We start from the raw sequence: 19,799 nt of genomic DNA, 5'->3' as shown, positions 1-19,799 counted from the left end.
GTCCTGAACTTCTCTTTGTTGGAAGATTTTTTGTTTTAATTTACTTATTTATTTTTGGCTGCGTTGGGTCTCCATTGCTGCGTGCAGGCTTTCTCTAGTTGTGGCAAGCAGGGGCTACTCTTTGTTGTGGTGCGTGGGCTTCTCATTGTGGTAGCTTCTCTTGTTGCAGAGCACAGGCTCTAGGAACACAGGCTTCAGTAGTTGTGGCTCTTGGGCTCTAGAGTGCAGGCTCAGTAGTTGTGCTACCCAGGCTTAGTTGCTCCACAGCATGTGGGACCTTCCCATACCAGAGATGGAACCCATGTCCCCTGCATTGACAGGTGGATTCTTAACCACTGTGCCATGAGGGAAGCCCCTGCTGGAAGATTTTTAATTACTGTTTCAATTTCATTACTTGTGATTGGTCTGTTTATATTTTCCATTTCTTCCTGGTTCAGTCTTGGAAGGTTGTACCTTTCTAAGAATGTGTCCATTTCTTCCAGGTTGTCCGTTTTATTGGCATATAGTTGCTTATAGTAGTCTCTTATGATCCTTTGTATTTCTTCAGTGTCAGTTGAAATTTTACCTTTTTCATTTCTAATTTTATTGATTTGAAACCTCTCCCTTTTTTCCTTGATCAGTCTGGCTAAAGGCTTATTAGTTTTGTTTATCTTCTCAGAGAACCAGCTTTTAGTTTTATTGATCTTTGTTGCTGTCTTCCTCATTTCTATTTCGTTTATTTCTGCTCTAATCTTTCTTTCCTTCTACTAACGTTAGAGTTTTTCTTCTTTTTCTTCCTCCTCCTCCTCCTCTTCTTCTTCTTTCACTACTTGCTTTAGGTGTAAGGTTAGATTGTTTGAGATTTTTCTTGTTTCTTGAGGTGAGATTGAATTGCTATAAACTGCCCTTTTAGAGCTGCTTTTGCTGTGTCTCATAGGTGTTGGGCTGTCGTGTTTTTGTTGTAGTTTGTTTCTATGTATTTTTTGACTTCCTTTTTGATTTCTTCAGTGAACTCTTGGTTACTTAGTAGTGTATTGTTTAGCCTCCATGTGTTTGTGTTTTTTATAGTTTTGTTTCCTGTAACTGATTTCTAATCTCATAGCATTGTGGTCAGAAAGATGCTTGATATGATTTCAATTTTCTTAAATTTACCGAGGCTTGATTTGTGACCCAAGGTGTGATCTATCCTGGAGAATGTCTGGTGTGCAGTTGAGAAGAAAGTGTATTCTGCCACTTTCGGGTGGTATGTTCTTTAAGCATCAACTAAGTCTATCCGGTCTATTGTGCCATTTAAAGCTTGTGTTTCCTTATTTATTTTCTGTCTGGATGATCTGTCCATTGGTGTAAGTGGGCTGTTAAAAACCCCCACTATTATTGTGTTACTGTCAATTTCCCCTTTTAGGTTAACATTCGCCTTATGTATTGAGGTGCTCCTATGTTGGGTGCATAAATATTTACAGTTGTTATATACCTTCTGCTTCGATTGATCCCTTGATCATTATGTAGTGTCCTTCCTTGTCTCTTGTAACAGTCATTATCTTATTTTATTATTTTATTTTATTTTATTTTATTTATTTTTTTTTTTGCCACCAGGGAAGCCCCGAGGGGTGATACTTTATTTTCATTTTTTAAATTGAGATATAGTTGATTTACAGTATTATATAAGTTTCATCTATACAACATAGTTATTCACAAATTTTAAACCTTTAAATAACTTCACTTATAGTTATTATAAAATATTGGCCCCTGCACTGTACAATATATCCTTGTAGTTTATTTTATACAGAGTTTGTGCCTCTTAATCCCCTACCCCTATCTTGCCCCTCTCCCCACTGGTAACCACTAGTTCTCTACATGTGTGAGTTTGTTTCTTTTGTTATATTAACTAATTTGTTTTATTTTTTAGATTCCACATATAAGTGATATCCTATAGCATTTGTCTTTCTGTCTTATTTCACTAAGCATAATGACCTCCAAGTTGTTGCAAATGGCAAAGTTTCATTCTTTTTATGGCTGAGTAGTATTCCATTATATGCTGCTACCACATCTTTATCCATTCATCTGTTGATGGACACTTAAGTTGCTTTCATATCTTGGCTATTATAAACAATACTGCTGTGAACATTGGAGTGCATGTGTCTTTTCCAGTTAGTGTACTATTTTCTTTGGATCTATACCCAGGAGTGGAATTGCTAGATCATATGGTGGTTCTATTTTTAGTTACTTGAGGAACCTCCATACTTTTTTCTGTGGTGGCTGTACCAATTTACATTCCCACCAGCAGTGTACCAGGGTTCCCTTTTCTGCACATCTTCACCAACATGTGTTATTAGTTTTTTTTTATTTTTAGTTCTGCCACGTGGTATATGAGATCTTAGTTCCCCAACCAAGGATTGTGCCCTCTGCAGTGGAAGTGTGGAGTCTTAACCACTGGACTGCCAGGGAAATCCGTTAATGGTCTTTTTTTTTTTTTTTTTTAAACATCTTTATTGGAGTATAATTGCTTTACAATGGTATGTTAGTTTCAGCTTCACAACAAAATGAATCAGTTATATATACACATATGTTCCCATATCTCTTCCCGCTTGCGTCTCCCTCCCTCCCACCCTCCCTATCCCACCCCTCCAGGCGGTCAAAAAGCACCGAGCTGATCTCCCTGTGCTATGCGGCTGCTTCCCACTAGCTATCTATTTTACGTTTGGTAGTGTATATATGTCCATGCCACTCTCTCACTTTGTCACAGCTTAACAGTCTTTAAAGTCTATTTTAACTGATATGAGTATTGCTACTCCAGCTTTCTTCTGATTTCCATTTGCATGAAATATCTTTTTCCATCCCCTCACTTTCAGTCTGTATGTGTCCCTAGGTCTGAAGTGGGTCTATTGTAGACAGTGCATATACAGGTCTTATTTTTGTATCCATTCAGCCAGCCTGTGTCTTTTGGTTGAAACATTTAATCCATTTACATTCAAGGTAATTATTGATATGTATGTTCCTATTACCATTTTCTTAATTGTTTTGGATTTTTTTGTGTGTGGGTCTTTTTCTTCTCTTGTGATTCCCTCCTAGAGAAGTTCTGTTATCATTTGTTGTAAAGCTGGTTTGGAGGTGCTGAATTCTCTTAGCTTTTGCTTGCCTGTAAAGCTTTTGATTTCTCCATCGAACCTGAGTGAGATCCTTACTGAGTAGACTAATCTTGGTTTTAAGTTTTTCCCTTTCATTACTTTTAATATATCCTGCCACTCCCTTCTGGCCTGCATTGTTTCTGCTGAAAAATCAGCTGACAACCTTATGGGGATTCCCTTGTATATTATTTGTTGCTTTTCACCTTGCTGCTTTTAATATTTTTTCTTTGAATTTAACTTTTGTTAGTTTGATTAATATGTGTCTCGGCATGTTTCTCCTTGGGTTTATCCTGTATGGAACGCTGTGCTTCCTGGACTTGGCTGACTATTTCCTTTTCCATGTTAGGGAAGTTTTCGACTATAACCTCTTCAAATATTTTCTCAGACTCTTTCTCTTTCTCTTCTTCTTCTGGGACTCCTATAATTTGAATGTTGGTGCATTTAATGTTGTCCCAGAGGTCTCTGAGACTGTGCTCATTTCTTTTCATTCTTTTTTCTTTATTCTGCCCCTCAGCAGTTATTTCCACCATTCTATCTTCCAGCTCACTTATTTTTCTGCTTCAATTGTTCTACTGAGTCCTTCTAGTGTATTTTTCATTTCAATTACTGTGCTGTTCATCACTGTTTGTTTGTTCTTCAGTTCTTCTACGTCCTTGTTAAACATTTCTTGTATTTTCTTGATCCAGGCCTCCATTCTATTTCCTAGATTTAAGATCACCTTTACTATCATCATTACTCTGAATTCTTTTTCAGATAGGTTGCTTATTTTCTCTTCATTTATTTGGTCTTGTAAGTTTTTACCTTGTTCCTTTGTACCATATTTTTTTGTCATCTCATTTTTCTTGATGGGTGGGGCTGTGCTCCTGTCTTGCTAGTTGTTTGGTCTGAGGCATCCAGCACTGGAGGTGGCAGGCAGTTGGGTGGAGCCAGGTCTTGGTGCCAAGATGAGGACCTCTGGGAGAGCTCACACCGATTAATATTCCCTGGAGTCTGAGGTTCTCTGTTAGTCCAGTGGTTTGGACTTGGCACTCCCACCACAGGAGCTCAGGCCTGACAACAGGCGTCTCAGAATTGGATCCACTGTCCAGCCTCCTGGTTGTACTGAGACACCGTGCTGAGCCATTGTTTGTCATCCAGAAAATTGCCTCAGTCTGGCCAGCCCGTGGCTGCTGCCAGAGCCTGTGTACACCAGGTGGCCACACACACGCACAGCAGGTGCCCAGAGTATCCACGGCTGCCACTCAGCTCTCTAAACAACACACTTTATATAAACAATCTATGGATCAAAGAGGAATTATCAGGGGAAATTTAAAAATACATATAACAGAACTAAAGGAAAATGAAAATACAGCATAGCAAAATTTGTGAGACATAGGTAAAACAGTGCTGAGAAAGAAATTCAAAAAAAGGAAAAGCCTCAAATCAAAAGGAAAAGCCACAAGTCAATAACCTAAGTTTCCACCTCAAGAATCTCAAAAAAAGAAGAGCAAACTAGAAGCAAAGCAAGAGAAAGGAAGGAAATAATAAAGATACAGTAGAAATGAATAAAACTGAAAACAGAAAAACAGAGAAAAATCAGTGAAACGGTTGGTTCTTTTTTTTTTTTTTTTTTTTGCTGTACGCGGGCCTCTCACTGTTGTGGCCTCCCCCGCTGCGGAGCACAGGCTCCGGACGCGCAGGCTCAGCGGCCATGGCTCACGGGCCCAGCCGCTCCGTGGCATGTGGGATCTTCCCGGACCGGGGCACGAACCCATGTCCCCTGCATCGGCAGGCGGACTCGCAACCACTGCGCCACCAGGGAAGCCCTGGTTGGTTCTTTTAAGAGATCAAAAACTGACAACCAACCAAAAGGATGCATGCACCCCAATGTTCACTGCAGCACTAGTTATAACAGCCAGAACATAGAAGCAACCTAAATGACCACTGATAGAAGAATGGATAAAGAAGATGTGGTTCATATATACCATGGAATATTACTCAGCCATAAAAAGGAACAAAACAGTGCCATTTGCAGAGATGTGAATGGATGTAGAAATTGTCATACAAAGTGAAGTAAGTCAGAAAGAGAAAAACAAATATTGTATAAAATTGCTTATATGTGGAATCTAGAAAAGTGGTACAGATGAACTTATCTACAAAGCAGAAATAGAGTCACAGATGTAGAGAACAAACGGTTACCATGGGGGAAAGGGAGAGGTGGGATGAACTGGGAGATTGGGACTGACATATATACACTACTATGTATAAAATAGATAACTAATGAGAACCTACCGCATAGCACAGGGAACTCCACTCAATGATCTGTGGTGACCTAAATGGGAAGGAAATCTAAAAAAGAGTGGATATATGTATACGTATAACTGATTCAGTTTGCTATACAGCAGAAGCTAACACAACATTGTAAAGCAACTCTACTCCAATAAAAATTAATTTAAAAAAAAATCAACAAACATCTAGCAAGACTGACAAAGGAAAAAAAGTGAAGACACAAATTACCAACATAAGGAATAAGTCAGGAATGAAACATGAACATCTCTACACACCCTGCAACTACAAAAGGACAGTAGGAAACACTACTCAAATATTTGACAAACATAATTTAGTGCTATGAATAATCTCTTTTAAAAGTTTGTTATTAGGTAACTGTTTAAAAATGTTAAATGCTTTGTATGATTTAATCTTTTGATTGAACATTTTCTTCAGAGAGCTATAATAGCTAAAAGATTATAATTTTCATCATAAAGCCATAAAGAATGTTTCATCCTTATACTGTTCGGGTGTCTAGGGGAGCCTTTCTAATCCTAACAACTCGTCACCAACATATAATGATGATTTAGAAGAAATGAACCAATTTCTCACAAAACGAAACAAAACAAAAAACTACCACAACTTACCCAATATGAAGTAAATAATTTGGATAGGGCTTCCCTGGTGGCGCAGTGGTTGAGAGTCCGCCTGCCGATGCAGGGGACACGGGTTCGTGCCCTGGTCCGGGAAGATCCCACATGCCACGGAGTGGCTAGGCCCGTGAGCCATGGCCGCTGACCCTGCGCGTCCGGAGCCTGTGCTCCGCAACGGGAGAGGCCACAACAGTGAGAGCCCCGTGTACCGCAAAAATAGTAATAATAATTTGGAGAGTCCTATACCTATTAAATAAATAAAATGAATTGGTAATTTCAAAACATCCAAAAACCTCTCCAGGTTCAGATGGTTTCACTGAAAATTATAGCAAACTTTTAAAGAATTAACACCAATTTTCCACCATCTCTTCTAGAAAACAGAATTGAAGGGAATACTTTCAAATTCATTTTATTAAGCTAGTATTACCCTGATTTAAAAAAAACACAAAAAACAGATAAACACAGAACAAAAAAGGAAAACTACAGACCAACATCCTTCATAATTACAGATCCTTAACAAAATATTAGCAAATCAAATTTGGCAATATACAAAAAAAATCATACACTATGACCAAGCAGAGTTTACTCCAGGGATGCAGGTCTAGACCAATATTCTAAAACCAATCAATGTAATCCACCACATTAGAAAGCTAAAGAAAAAAACCACATAATTCATCTCAATTGAGGTAAATAAAGAAAGAGTATTTGACAAAACTCAGTACCCATTCATGCAGGAAAAAAACCTCTCAGAGAAAGAGGAATAAGAGGGAATTTCTTCAACTTGATAAAGAGCATCTACAGAAACGTATACTTAACATACACTTAAGAGTGAAAGACTGAATACTTTCCCCTTAAAACTGGGGAAAAAGACATAATGTCCACTCTCAACATACTCATTGAACATAGTGCTGAAAGTTCTTGCCAGTGCAATAAAACAAGAAAAGGATATAAAAAACACAAATTTGAAAGGAAAAAATAAAACCATCCCTATTTGTCAGCTACATGATTGGGTAGAAACTGCAAAGAATCTACAAAAGCAAAAAAATAAAAACCTAGAACAAACAAGTGAATTCAGTAAGGTCATAAGATACAAGATAAACATGTAAAAATATCAACTCTATTTGCAATGAACACATGGACATACAAAATAAAATATTATAATAAAAAAACCCTCACAAACCCAAAATATTAAGTACAAATCTAACAAAACAAGCACAAGATTTGTATGCTAAAAATGGCAAAATATTGATGAAGGAAACCAATCTAAATATAAATGAAGAGACATTCAATGTTCATGGAATGGGAGACTCAACATAGTAAGGATGTCAATTCTCCCACTCCCTCATATTAATACATGGGTTTAACACAACTCCTACCAATATCCCAAGAAAGATTTTGTGTACATATTGACAAGATTATTCGAAAATTTATATGAAAAGGGAAAGTAACTAGAATTACTAAAATTCTAATTTGGGAAAAGAACAAAATGAAAGGAACCATCCTACCCAATTTCAAGACCTATTTTACAGCTATAGTAATAAAATACTGTGTAGCATTGGCAGATAGAGAGAAACACATGGAACAGAAGAGAGAACCTAGAAATAGACGCATAAAAATATGCCCAATTTTTGACAAAAGTACAAAAGCAATTCAATGAAGGAGGGACTGCCTTTCCAACAAATGGTGCTGGAGCAAATGGACATCCATAGGTAAAAAAATGCACTTCAACTTAAGTCTCATACCTTATGCAAAAATAACACAAAATGTATCATGGACTTAAATGTGAAATGTAATACTATAAAGCTTTTAGGAAAAAATACACGAAAAAAATTTCAGGATCCATGGATATTCAAAGAGTACTTAAGACTTGACACCAACCCATAAAAGAAAAATACTGATAGGGACTTCCCTCGTGGTCTAGTGGGTAAGATTCCACGCTCTCAATGCAGGCGGCCCGGGTTTGACCCCTGGTTGGGGAACTAGATCCCGCGTGCATGCTGCAGCTAAGAGTCCGTATGCCACAACTAAGGAGCTCACATGCTGCAACTAAAATGGTCCTGCATGCTGCAACAAAGATCCCGTGTGCCACAACTAAGACCCAGCGCAGTCAAAATAAATAAATAAATAAATATTTTTTAACAAGTAAAATACTGATAAATTGGACTTCACCAAAATTTAAATCTTTTGCTCTGAGAAAGCCCCTGGAAAGTGGATAAAAAGACAAGGTAAGTAGTGGGACAAAACATTTCCAAGCCACAGGCCCAACAAAGTATTAGTATCCAAAATATATAAAGACCTCTCAAAACTCAATAGTAAAAGAGCAAACAATTAGAAAATGGGCAAGAGACATGAAGATACATTTCACTCATATGTGATAGGACATATATATAGTTTTTGCTACAAGTGTTTATAATACAAAAAGAAAGTGACCTCAATGTTTCTCAATAAGGGACTAGTTAGCTTTTGGATCTGCCATCTGCGGCAGAACTGCCGCCAAGGTGCAGATTTTCATGAAGACCTTCCAGGGATGACCATCACTCTTGAAGCTGAACCCTCAGATACAACAGAAAATGTAAAGGCCAAGATCCAGGATAAGGAAGGAATTCCTCCTGACCAGCAAAGACTGATCTTTGCTGGCAAGCAAGTGGAAGATGGACGTACTTTGACTACAACATTCAAAAGGAGTCCACTCTTCATCTTAATGTTGAGACTTCATGGTGGTGCTAAGAAAAGGAAGAAGTCTTACACCACTCTCAAGAAGAACAAGCATTAGAGAAAGAAGGTTAAGCTGGCTGTCCTAAAATACTATAAGGTGGAGGAGAATGGCAAAATCAGTCACCTTCATCGGGAGTGCCCTTCAGATGAACGTGGTGCTGGAGTTTTTATGGTGAACCACTTTGACACACAGTATTGTGGCAAATGTTGTCTTACCTATTGTTTAAACAAACCAGAAGACAAGTAATTGTACACTAGTTAATAAAAGACAATGACCTAATTAAAAAAAAAGAGACTAGTTAAATTATAGTACAACTAAATAATAGTATGTAGCCATAGAAAAGAATAAAGGTGATAATCTTAACTGCTATGCTCTCCAAAATATACTGAAAAGGGGGGAAAAAACAAAGGTACTAAAAAAAGGTGTACCAAAAACACACACACACATACACCACACACATATATACACATACACAAGCTTATCATGGAAAAATCTCTACACAAGAAACTTGTAAATTGGTTGCCCCTGCGTAGAATGCAAGAACAGTGGAGCAGAGGAGTGAGATGGAAGATTTTCACTGTATAATCTTTTGAGCTTTGAATTTTGTGATTGTGTTCTATAAGTTAAAATAACTTTTATAAAGCATTATAGTTTTTAATTTAAAAATGAAATAGGATACTTTTTATATTTGTCATGTTCAACATTGAAAAGTATATTAACTATATAAAAATGTAAATATGAAAAACATTTGAAAAAATTACCAAGGACTAAGATGAGTTTATAAATTAATTGTATTTTCAAGAATTTGCTACTATGGATTATTAAATGTTGATGAGTTCAATAGCAAACATGTAAGCGTAAAAATGTAAAGTAGCAACACAATTAAGAACACTGTAGTGGGACTTCCCTGGTGGTGCAGTGGTTAAGAATCCACCTGCCAATGCTGTCCTAAATGCCCAAAGCCTTGCCACCCTCCAAAATACACTGAATGTGCTTAAATAACCCACTGTCTCCCTTTCCACCCACTAAGACTCTCAATCTCTCATGAACAGGTGTGATTTCAGTTACAGATATTGAGAAAGGCACTCTAAATAAACTAATGTGAACAACATGTAGCTTAAATTTTCCTAAAGGTACAGTTGGCCATTCAACTCGGGGTTTAATCCACATGTAGCTTAAGAGCAGGCCTTCCATATCCACGGTTCCACTGCATCTGCAGATTCAACTAACCACCAAGTGTTGTACTGTAGCATTTACTACTGAAAAATATCCATGTATAAGTGTACCCATACAGTTCAAACCTGTGTTGTTCAAGGGTCAACTGTATTTGTGATTTTATAAAAAAGTATATTTGTTAATTTAAATGAAAGTACAATTGATAGAATTTCACAGACTACTACTTTAAAAAACGAAGATGTTTAAGAAATAATGAAGTAGCCTATATCTATTCAGGAGTACTTCTTACCCTAGTCTTAGCTCCTCAAAGTTATGTTATGTATGCGTATATATCTAGAACATAGTTAATTCAACCATTTATCCAATGATTAAAAAGATTTACACATTTGTGCTGCATTATTTTTTTGAAGATACTATATTAGGTCTTTAAATGATATCTATATTTGGAACTATCTTATCATTCACTATATTATAAATACTTCGATGCAAAATCTTGGTTATCCTTTTACTACCCTATGAAGCCAATCACAAGATTTTGCATACAGAAGCTCCTCAAATATTTCTTGAATTTAATTGGGTTCTCCAGTGGAACAGAGTAACAAGGGTTCTGAAAGTACCTTCTGCTTGTTAAGTCAAGAACTAAGAATTTTAAAAACTAAATACTAGGACACAACTAATTTAAACCAAATACAAATTATTTTCTTGTGAAAAGCAGAAAACTTTATCTTACATAGCACAATGGACAAATCTCAGGGTATAGATCTGAATTTTACTCTAATTATTAGTGCTATGTCCCACTGGCAATTCACAAGGTGTTACAAGAGTGCACCAGCACAGAGCCAATCTGTACAGACTGGGAGAGGTTTCTGTTGTTGTTTGGTTGGTTGATTTTTTTTAGCTCCTGGAGCTCAAAGAAATCTCTGTCAAAATACTATGGAAACACAGGCTAAGTAACAGAGACTTCAGTGATTATACACACCAAGGAATACTGTGTTTGAAAAAAAAAATCACTTATGAAAGTCATTAAACAAACATATTGATAACCTTCAACAATCAAAAACAAAACCAAATAAAAACAAACAATAAAACAGCAAGCCCTGGCGAAAGGGAAGAATCTGATTTCAATAGTTACCATATTATAGTATTCAAATGCCCAGTTTTAAAAACAGAAAAAAAATCACATAGCATACAAAAAAACAGGAAAGTATGGCATGTTCAAAGGAACAAAATTAACTGAGAGAAACTGGCTAAGGAAGCCCAGACATCAGACTACCTAGGCAAAAACTTTCAGACAACTGACTTAAATATGCTCAAAATGCTTTTTTAAAAAATAGTAAACAAAACCTAAGGGACCTGTGGGATAACAAGTAGACCAGAACATGCATTATGGGAGTCCCAGAAGGAGAAGAGAGAAAAGGACAGAAATAACATTTGAGGAAATAATGGCTGAAAACACCCCAAATCTGATGAAATACATTAATCTACAAATTCAAAAAGTTCAATAAAATCTAAGTAGGATAAATTCCAAGAAACACACACCAAGGCACATTATAATCCAACTGTCAAAAACAAAGACAAAACCCTAAAAGCAGCAGGAGAAGCAACTCTTCACGTACGAGGGGTCCTCAATAAGATCAGCAGCTTATTTCTTATCAGAAACCGTGGAGGCCCAAATACAGTAGGATGGCATATTTAAGTGTGGAAAGAAAAAAAATGTCAACCAAGAATTCTATATCTGGCAAAACTGTCCTTCAAAATGAGGTACAGGGCTTCCCTGGTGGCGCAGTGGTTGAGAGTCCGCCTGCTGATGCGGGGGACACGGATTTGTGCCCCGGTCTGGGAAGATCCCACATGCTGTGGGGTGGGCTGGGCCCGTGAGCCATGGCCGCTGAGCCTGCGCGTCCGAAGCCTGTGCTCCGCAACGGGAGAGGCCACGGCGGTGAGAGGCCCACGTACCGCAAAAAAAAACAAAAAATGAGGTACAAATTAAGATGTTGCCAGATAAACAAAAGCTGAGGGTGTTCACTACCATCAGACCTGCCCTACAAGAAGTGCTAAAGATAGTCCTTCAAGCTGAAATGAAAGGCCACTAAACAGCAACTCAAAGTCATATGAAATAAAGGTCTCTAGTAAAGGTAAATACACTGGCAAATATAAAAACGAGTATTACTGTATATTTGGTTTCTAACTTTGCTGTATTTCCTATAGGATTTCAAAGACAAATGCATAAAAAATAACTATGAGTCCATGATACTGGATACACAATGTATAAAGATGTAATTTGTGACGACAGCAACATAACGGGGTAAGACTGAGCTATATGTTACTGAAGTTAAGTTCACATCAATGCAAACTAAACTGTTATAAATTTAGGACATTAAATGTAATTCACCACAAAGAAAATATCTAAAAAATACACACAAGCGATGTCCCTGGTGGTCCAGTAGTTAAGACTCTGCCAGGTTCTATCTCTGGTCAGGGAACTAGATCCCCCATGCCATAACTAAGAACCAACATGCCACAACTAAAGATCCCACATGCCGTAACTACGACTCAGAGTGGCCAAATAAATAAATATTTTTAAAAAATACACACAAAAGAAAATGAGAAGGAAATGAGAATGGTTCACTACAATAAACTAATTAGAAAAAAAAAACAAGAAGGCAGTATGTAATGGAGGAAATGAGCCACAAAAAAGGTATAAAATTTCACAACAAAAAAGCAAAATGATGGCAGAGGTCCTTCCTTATCAGCCATTAACTTTAAATTTAATTGGGTTAAACTTTCCAATCAAAGCCAGAGATTGGCAGGATGGATTAAAAAACATGATCCAACTATATGCTGCCTATAGAGACTCACTTTATACACAAAAGTATAAATAGTTTCAAAGTGAAAGGATGGAAAAAGACATTCCATGAAAACAGAAAAAAAAGAGTATTAGTGTGGTTATTCTAATGTCAAATGAAATAGGCATTAGATCAAAAACTGTTACAAGAGACAAAGAAGGACATTTTATTTTGAAAAAAGCGTCAATTCATCAAGAAGATAAAACAATTGTAAACATATGTTAACATATACACACCACTATATATAAAATAGATAACCAACAAGTACCTACTGTATAGCACCCAGAACTACAGTCAATATCTTGTAACAACCTATAAGGGAAAAGAATCTGAAAAAGAATACATACACACACACACACACACACACACACAACTGAACCACTGTGCTGTACACCTGAAACTAACACATTATAAATCAACTATACTTCAATAAAAATTTTTTTTTAAAATAAAGAAATATATACGCACAAACAACAGACCCCCAAAAGATATGAAGTAAACACTGACCAAATTGAAGGGAGAAATATTAGTTCAATACACCAATTTCAATAACAGAACATCTAGATAGAAGGTCAATAAGGAAGTAGAGGACTTGAACACTATAATCCTAACAGACATATAGAGAACACTTTACCCAGTAACAGTAGAATACACATTCTTCTCAGGTACGTATGGAACATTCTCCAGGATAAGCCATATGTTAGGCCACAAAACAAAGACTCAAAAAATTTAAAAAGACTGAAATCAGACAGAACCTCTTCTGACTAAGAATAAAGATAGAAATCAACAACTGCGGGAAAACTGGAAAACTCACAAATATGTAGAAGTTAAACAACACATTCTTAAACATCCAAAGGTTCAAAGAAGAAATCCTAAGGGAAATTAGAAAATACTTAGGGAAAACACAACATACCAAAACTTAAAGGATACAGCAAAAGCAGCACTTGGATGGATATTTATGACTATAAATGTCTACGTTAAAAAAGAAAAAAGATATCAATAACCTAACTTTTAATGTCGGGGTACTAGAAAAGAAATTAAACTCAAAGCTAGGAAATAATAAAAATTAGAGATAAATGAAACAGAGAACAGAAAAACAATAGACAGAATCAATGAAACCAAAAGCTGCTTCTTTGGAAAAAACCAGCAAAATTGACAAACCTTTTATAGACCATCTAAGAAAAAGAAAAGACAAAAATAACTAAAATCAGAAATGAAAGTGGGGACATTATTACCACTGCCCTCACAGAAATAAAACAGATTGTAAGAAAATACTATGAACAATTACACACTGAAAAACTAGATAATATAGAATAAATGGACAGATTCCTAGAAACACACAAATTAACCTAAACTGACTCAACAAGAAATTTAAAATCTCGACATATAACAAGAAATCAGTAATCAAAACCTGACTCAGTAATCAAAACCTTCCAACAAGGAAAGATGCAGGACCAGACAGGAGCACTGGTGAATTTTACCCAACATGTGAAGAATTCCAAAAAAACAGAAGAAGGAACAGTTCTTAACTCATTCTGTGAAGCCAGCATTACCTTAATACCAAAGGCAGATAAAGACATCATGAGAAAATTACAGACCGATATGCTTTATGAGTATAGATGCAAAAATTCTTAACAGAATACTAGCAAATTGAATCCAACAGCATATTAAAACAGCACCTTGACCAACTGGGATTTATCCCAAGAATGCAGAAGCAATTCAACATTTTTAAAAAAATCAATATAATAGACATTAATAGGATAAAGGAAAACACACATGATCACTCAATTAACTCAGAAAAGGCATTTGACAAAACCCAACATCCTTTCATGATAAAAACACTCCTAAAACTAGAAATAGATGGGAACTTCCTCAACATGACAAAGGGCATCTATGAAAAACCCACAGCTAAACTGAAAGCTTTCACCCCAAGATCAGGAATAAGACTAGGATGCCCACTTTACCACTGCTATTCAAAACTGTACTAGATGTTCTAGCCAGAGCAATCAAACAAGAAAAAGAAATAAAAGGCATCCAAATGGAAAGGAAGAAAACTATTTTTATTTGCAGATGACATTATCCTATATGTAGAAAAGTCCTGAAGAATCCATAAGAAAGTTACCAGAGCTAGTAAATTAATTTAGCAAAGTTGCAGAACAAAAATCAACACACAAAAAGCTGTTGTGTTTTACACCTACAAGGTACAATCTGAAAAGGAAATTAGGACTGTAATTCCATTTAGCAACTAAAAGAATAATAGCATCTAAAAGAATAAAATACCTAGGAATGGATTTACCCAAAGAGGTGGAAGTATTTTACCCTGAAAACTACAATATATTGCTGAAGAAAATTAAAGAAGACCTAAATAAATGGAGAGACATCCTGTGTTCATGGGTAGGAAGACTTTATATTAAGATGCCAATACTAACCAAAATAATCGACAGATTCAATGCAACTTCTATCAAACTCCAATAGCCTTTTTTGCAGAAATGGAAATGCCAATTCTCAAATTCATACGGAATTGCTGAACAATCATAAAAAAGAAAAACGAAGTTGTAGGACTCCACTTCTTAATTTCAAAACTTACTATGCTATGCTACAGTAATCAAAACAGTGTGGTACTGCCATAAACACAGACTCATAGACCAATGGAATAGAATAGAGAGTCCAGAAATAAATCTATACATCTACGGTCAATTGATTTTTGACAATGATGCCAAGTCTATTCAGTGGGAAAAGATCAATCTTTTCCACAAATGGTGCTGGAACAACCAGATTTCTATATGCAAAAGGATGAATTCATTTCCACATCTGTGGAAATGAATTTTCCACAGATTTCCACATGTATTCGGTGTGAGTTCCACCTAACTCACACCAAATACAAAATTTAACCCCAAAAGGATCAATGACCTAAATATAAGAGCTAAAACATAAATTTCTTAGAAGAAAACTTAGGGGTAAATCTTCATGATCTTGGATTTTGCAAAGGATTCTCAGATATGACACCAAAAGCACAAACAATGAAAGAACAAAATAGATAAACTGAATTTCATCAAAATTTAAAACTTTTGTGCAAAGGACATTATCAAGAAACTGAAAAGACAGTTTTTTGGTTGTGTTTTAATGGGAGAAAATATTTACAAATCATATAGCGGATAAGGGTCTAATATCAAGAATATACAACGATGCCCTAACACTTAACAACAAAAACACAAACAACCTAATTTTTAAAATAGGCAATGGACTTGAACAGACATTTCTCCATGGAAGATATACAAACCGCCGTTAAGAACATGAAAAGATGCTCAACATTATTAGTCATTAGGGAAATACAAACCAAAACACAATGAGGTATCATTTCACATCAACTAGGATGGCAATTAAAAACAAAACAAAAAACAGAAAATAACATATAAGTGACGACGTGGAGAAACTGGAACCTTTGTACATTGCTGGTAGGAATGTAAAATCATGTGACTGCTGTAGAAAGCAGTATGACAGTGCCTCAAAAACTTAAACATAGCATTACCAAGTGACCCAGCAATTCCACTTCCAGGTATATACCCAAAAGAATTGAAAACGGGAACTCAAACAAATACTTGTATACCAATGTTCACTGTAGCATTACTCACAATAGCCAAAAGGTAGAAACAACCCAAGTGTCCATGAACAGAGGAATGAATAAACAAAATGTGGTATACACACGCAATGAAATATTATTCAGCCTTAAAAAGGAATTAAATTCTGATACAATATGGATGAGACATTATGCTAACTAAAATAAATCATACACAAAAGGACAAATATTGTATGATTCCACTTACATGAAATATCTGGAATAGGCAAATTCATAAAATCAGAAAGTAGATTAGAGGTTACCAGGGGCTGGGGGAGGGGGAAGTTAGGAGTTATTGCTTAATATGTACAGAGTTTCTGTTTGAGGTGATGAAAAGTTTTGGAAATAGATAGTGGTGATGGTTGCACAACCTTATGCATGCAGTTTTTGGCACTGAATTTACACTTAGAAATGGTTAAAATGATTAATTTTTTTACATATATTTTTTACCACAATAAATAAGAGAAAAAGTTATTAAACATATGGACAGAAATCAGAATCCTATCAAAGTCCTTAAACAAAACAGCTGTGAATGCAATTATCAGTAAGTGCATTCCATTACAAACTACTGAGCCATACACAGAAATCAATTTACTTGCAAATGGTTTAGATTGTAAGTAAAATAGAAAATGGGACTTGTCTATATAGAAAGGGAAAAGTTTGTTTTAGGAATTATAAAAGAATAACTGGAATTTAAGTTAGCTTATTACAAAAAGTCTCTAATTTAAAACTCAACTTTTTTTTAATTCCAAGACTTATTTATTTTTTATCTATTTTTTAAATTATTTTTAACCCTGAACCAAACTTTCTGTACACTAGGACTGGAGTGTTTTAACACATATGGGAAGATTACAGATTTTCTTTTTACCACCATATACAAGTTTCATAAAAGCAACAATTATGTTTCATTTTTTAATTGTCCATAATGTTTGCCATACAATAAATACTCAACAAATTTGGTGAATAAAACCAAACCAGTCAAAATCAGCAGGAAAATTTTGAAAACTCTTTTCAAAATCATCTTCCCATTACAATTTTAAAATACCTACTTTAAAAATAATATGAGTAATTCAGGGTCCATAAAACCAAAACTTTAAATTACCTCTTTTCTCCAGTGTATGCTCCCTTCCCCAACTCCAATGGGAGATTTCCAGAATCTGACTTTATGAGTAATTTCTTTTACTGATTTGTGTTTGTCTGCCAGAGGCAGCTCAGTGTAGAAAGGAAAGTCAACAAGCACTCATCTTCATAACTGGACGGCTGGACTACTCAAGGTACTGCTGAAGTGCCTGAAGTGCTCCTGGCTCACTAGTTCATACAGTAATAATACAGGTATCGTTTGCATTGTTTTCTTTCATCTTTACTGCTTTGTTTGTGGTTTGGTACATTAAAGGTTTAATTATGAAATAAACTTGAATATGAAATGCAAACTTTATTTGATAACTACTAAAGCAAACTGTGTACTATTAATATCAATGACAATTAAGTTTTGACTTTTAGAACTCATCCTAAGGTATATTTTTCTTAAAGCATAAGGGGTTTGGGGGGAACAAATTACCACTTTAACTGAGGGAATACTGTAATTAAATTCTCCCAAATCAGGCAATTTATAGCCACAGACATGACCCTGGCTGGCTATGAGAATGAGCCTCTCAGATCTCTGACTCCAGGGGAAATACTTGACTGTGGGCCCCAGCTGCTGCACTCTGAAATCCATCACTGTGCATGGAGGCCACACTTCTCAACTGGCTGCTGCCAGGCAAAGAGCACCATAGGCATACTAAGGCAGCCCTAGTCCTGGGAGATGAGGAATTTTTGTGATAGGCAACTTTGGCTCAAGGACTTCTGAGGTCTTGGTGAACTTCCTTAGAACTACGACACTTTCACCCAGACTTCCTTCCTTACCTCTCTCCTTCACTTGGAGTCAGACTTACATCAGTCTGACAACTCTCCTTGCCTCTGTCCTCATTTTCTCTCACAAGTACTTCTCCTAATAAATTTCTTGCATGCTTAATCCCATCTTGGCATCTGCTTCTCCCTTGCAGCATTAGACTGTTTTTTTCTATTTTGCCATTTCAAATGAATTATTTGTTTCCCTATTTGCTAAAATAGGATACACCAAACATGACAATTCCAATGCCTTTTGACTGGTAAAGATCTCAGCTAACTCCTTAGTAAGTATATTCTTGAGGGGACAAGATCAGAACTTCATACAATTCAACATATGTACTGAGCACCTGCTATACATGAGAAATATGCTAAGCATTACAGGGAATACAAAGGTGAGTAGGATCCTATCGTGCTCTCAAATAGCTCCCAATATAGTGGAGGAGAGAAGCCACAGATACAAACAAACTTTAAAGGGCAGATTATCATTAAGTACTAAAATTGAAGTATAAAGTACTAAAGAAATTAAGAGATTCATTCTATTTAGGGGATGGAATTGTAGTAGAAAACCTTTGTAGAGATGGTATTTGAAATGTACATTGAAAGATATCATCAGGGCCTTCAGGTTGTACCTGCCTGTAATTAATAAGGACAATCCAACAAAGATCCCTTCCATGCTTGCACGCTTGACTACCCACAATGTGTAAATTCCTCCTATCACAATTCCCTCACACCTTCTCATTCCCAGAGTACTGATGGTTTCCTAGTTCCCCTCCAAAGGTGTTCCTCTCCCAGTATCCCCCGCTTTCATCACCATTACCACTTAGACTCCTATGCCAAAATCCTGGGAATCAGCTTTGACTCCTCTCACTACCCTGTCATTCAACTACCAATCTACCTCTAAATCTAAACTCTGTCCACTACTTCCCTGGTGGTGCAGTGGCTAAGAATCCACCTGCCAGTGCAGGGGACACAGGTTCGAGCCCTGGTTGGGGAAGATCCCACAGTCCGCGGAGCAACTAAGCCCGTGAGCCACAACTACTGAGCCTGCGCTCTAGAGCCCGCAAACCACAACTACTGAGCCCGCATGCCACAACTACTGAAGCCCATGCGCCTAGAGTCCGCGCTCCACAACAAGAGAAGCCACCGCAATGAGAAGCCCGTGCACTGCAACGAAGAGTAGCCCCCGCTCACCACAACTAGAGAAAGCCCACGCGCAGCAACGAAGACCCAATGCAGCCAAAAATAAATAAATAAAAATAAAATATGTCCACTTTTCTTTATCCCCACCGCTACTGCCCTAGTCAAGACCACCATCATCCCTTCCATGAATTGCTGCAAAAGTCCCCTAACCTACCTTCCTGCCTACAGTTCTGCTGCCATTTAATCCAGGCTCCACAGAGCAGACAGTGATCCTTCAAAATTCATATCTTATTATCAATATCCTGCTTAAAACCTTTCAGTGGTTCCTCACGGTTCACAAGACCTGTCCCCACGCTCCAGACTCCAGCTACTCAGAATTCCTAAGATGCTGAGCTCCTCTTGGACTCCAAA

General features: G+C 36.7%; 1 protein-coding gene and 1 pseudogene across 4 annotated transcripts in view; one reads left to right on the top strand and one right to left on the bottom strand.

Moving 5' to 3' along the window:
• The window catches only part of SOS1 (SOS Ras/Rac guanine nucleotide exchange factor 1), a 151,100-nt gene that overhangs the window by 121,477 nt on the left and 9,824 nt on the right, over window positions 1-19,799 (bottom strand). The gene's annotated exons all lie outside the window — the stretch shown is intronic.
• On the top strand, window positions 8,439-8,966 carry LOC117307910 (ubiquitin-ribosomal protein eS31 fusion protein-like; annotated as a pseudogene).

This window comes from Tursiops truncatus, chromosome 14, assembly GCF_011762595.2.
Source record: "Tursiops truncatus isolate mTurTru1 chromosome 14, mTurTru1.mat.Y, whole genome shotgun sequence".
Lineage (NCBI taxonomy): Eukaryota > Metazoa > Chordata > Mammalia > Artiodactyla > Delphinidae > Tursiops > Tursiops truncatus.
Note: the sequence above shows the minus strand (reverse complement) of the source record. Positions and strands in the feature narration are given on the sequence as shown.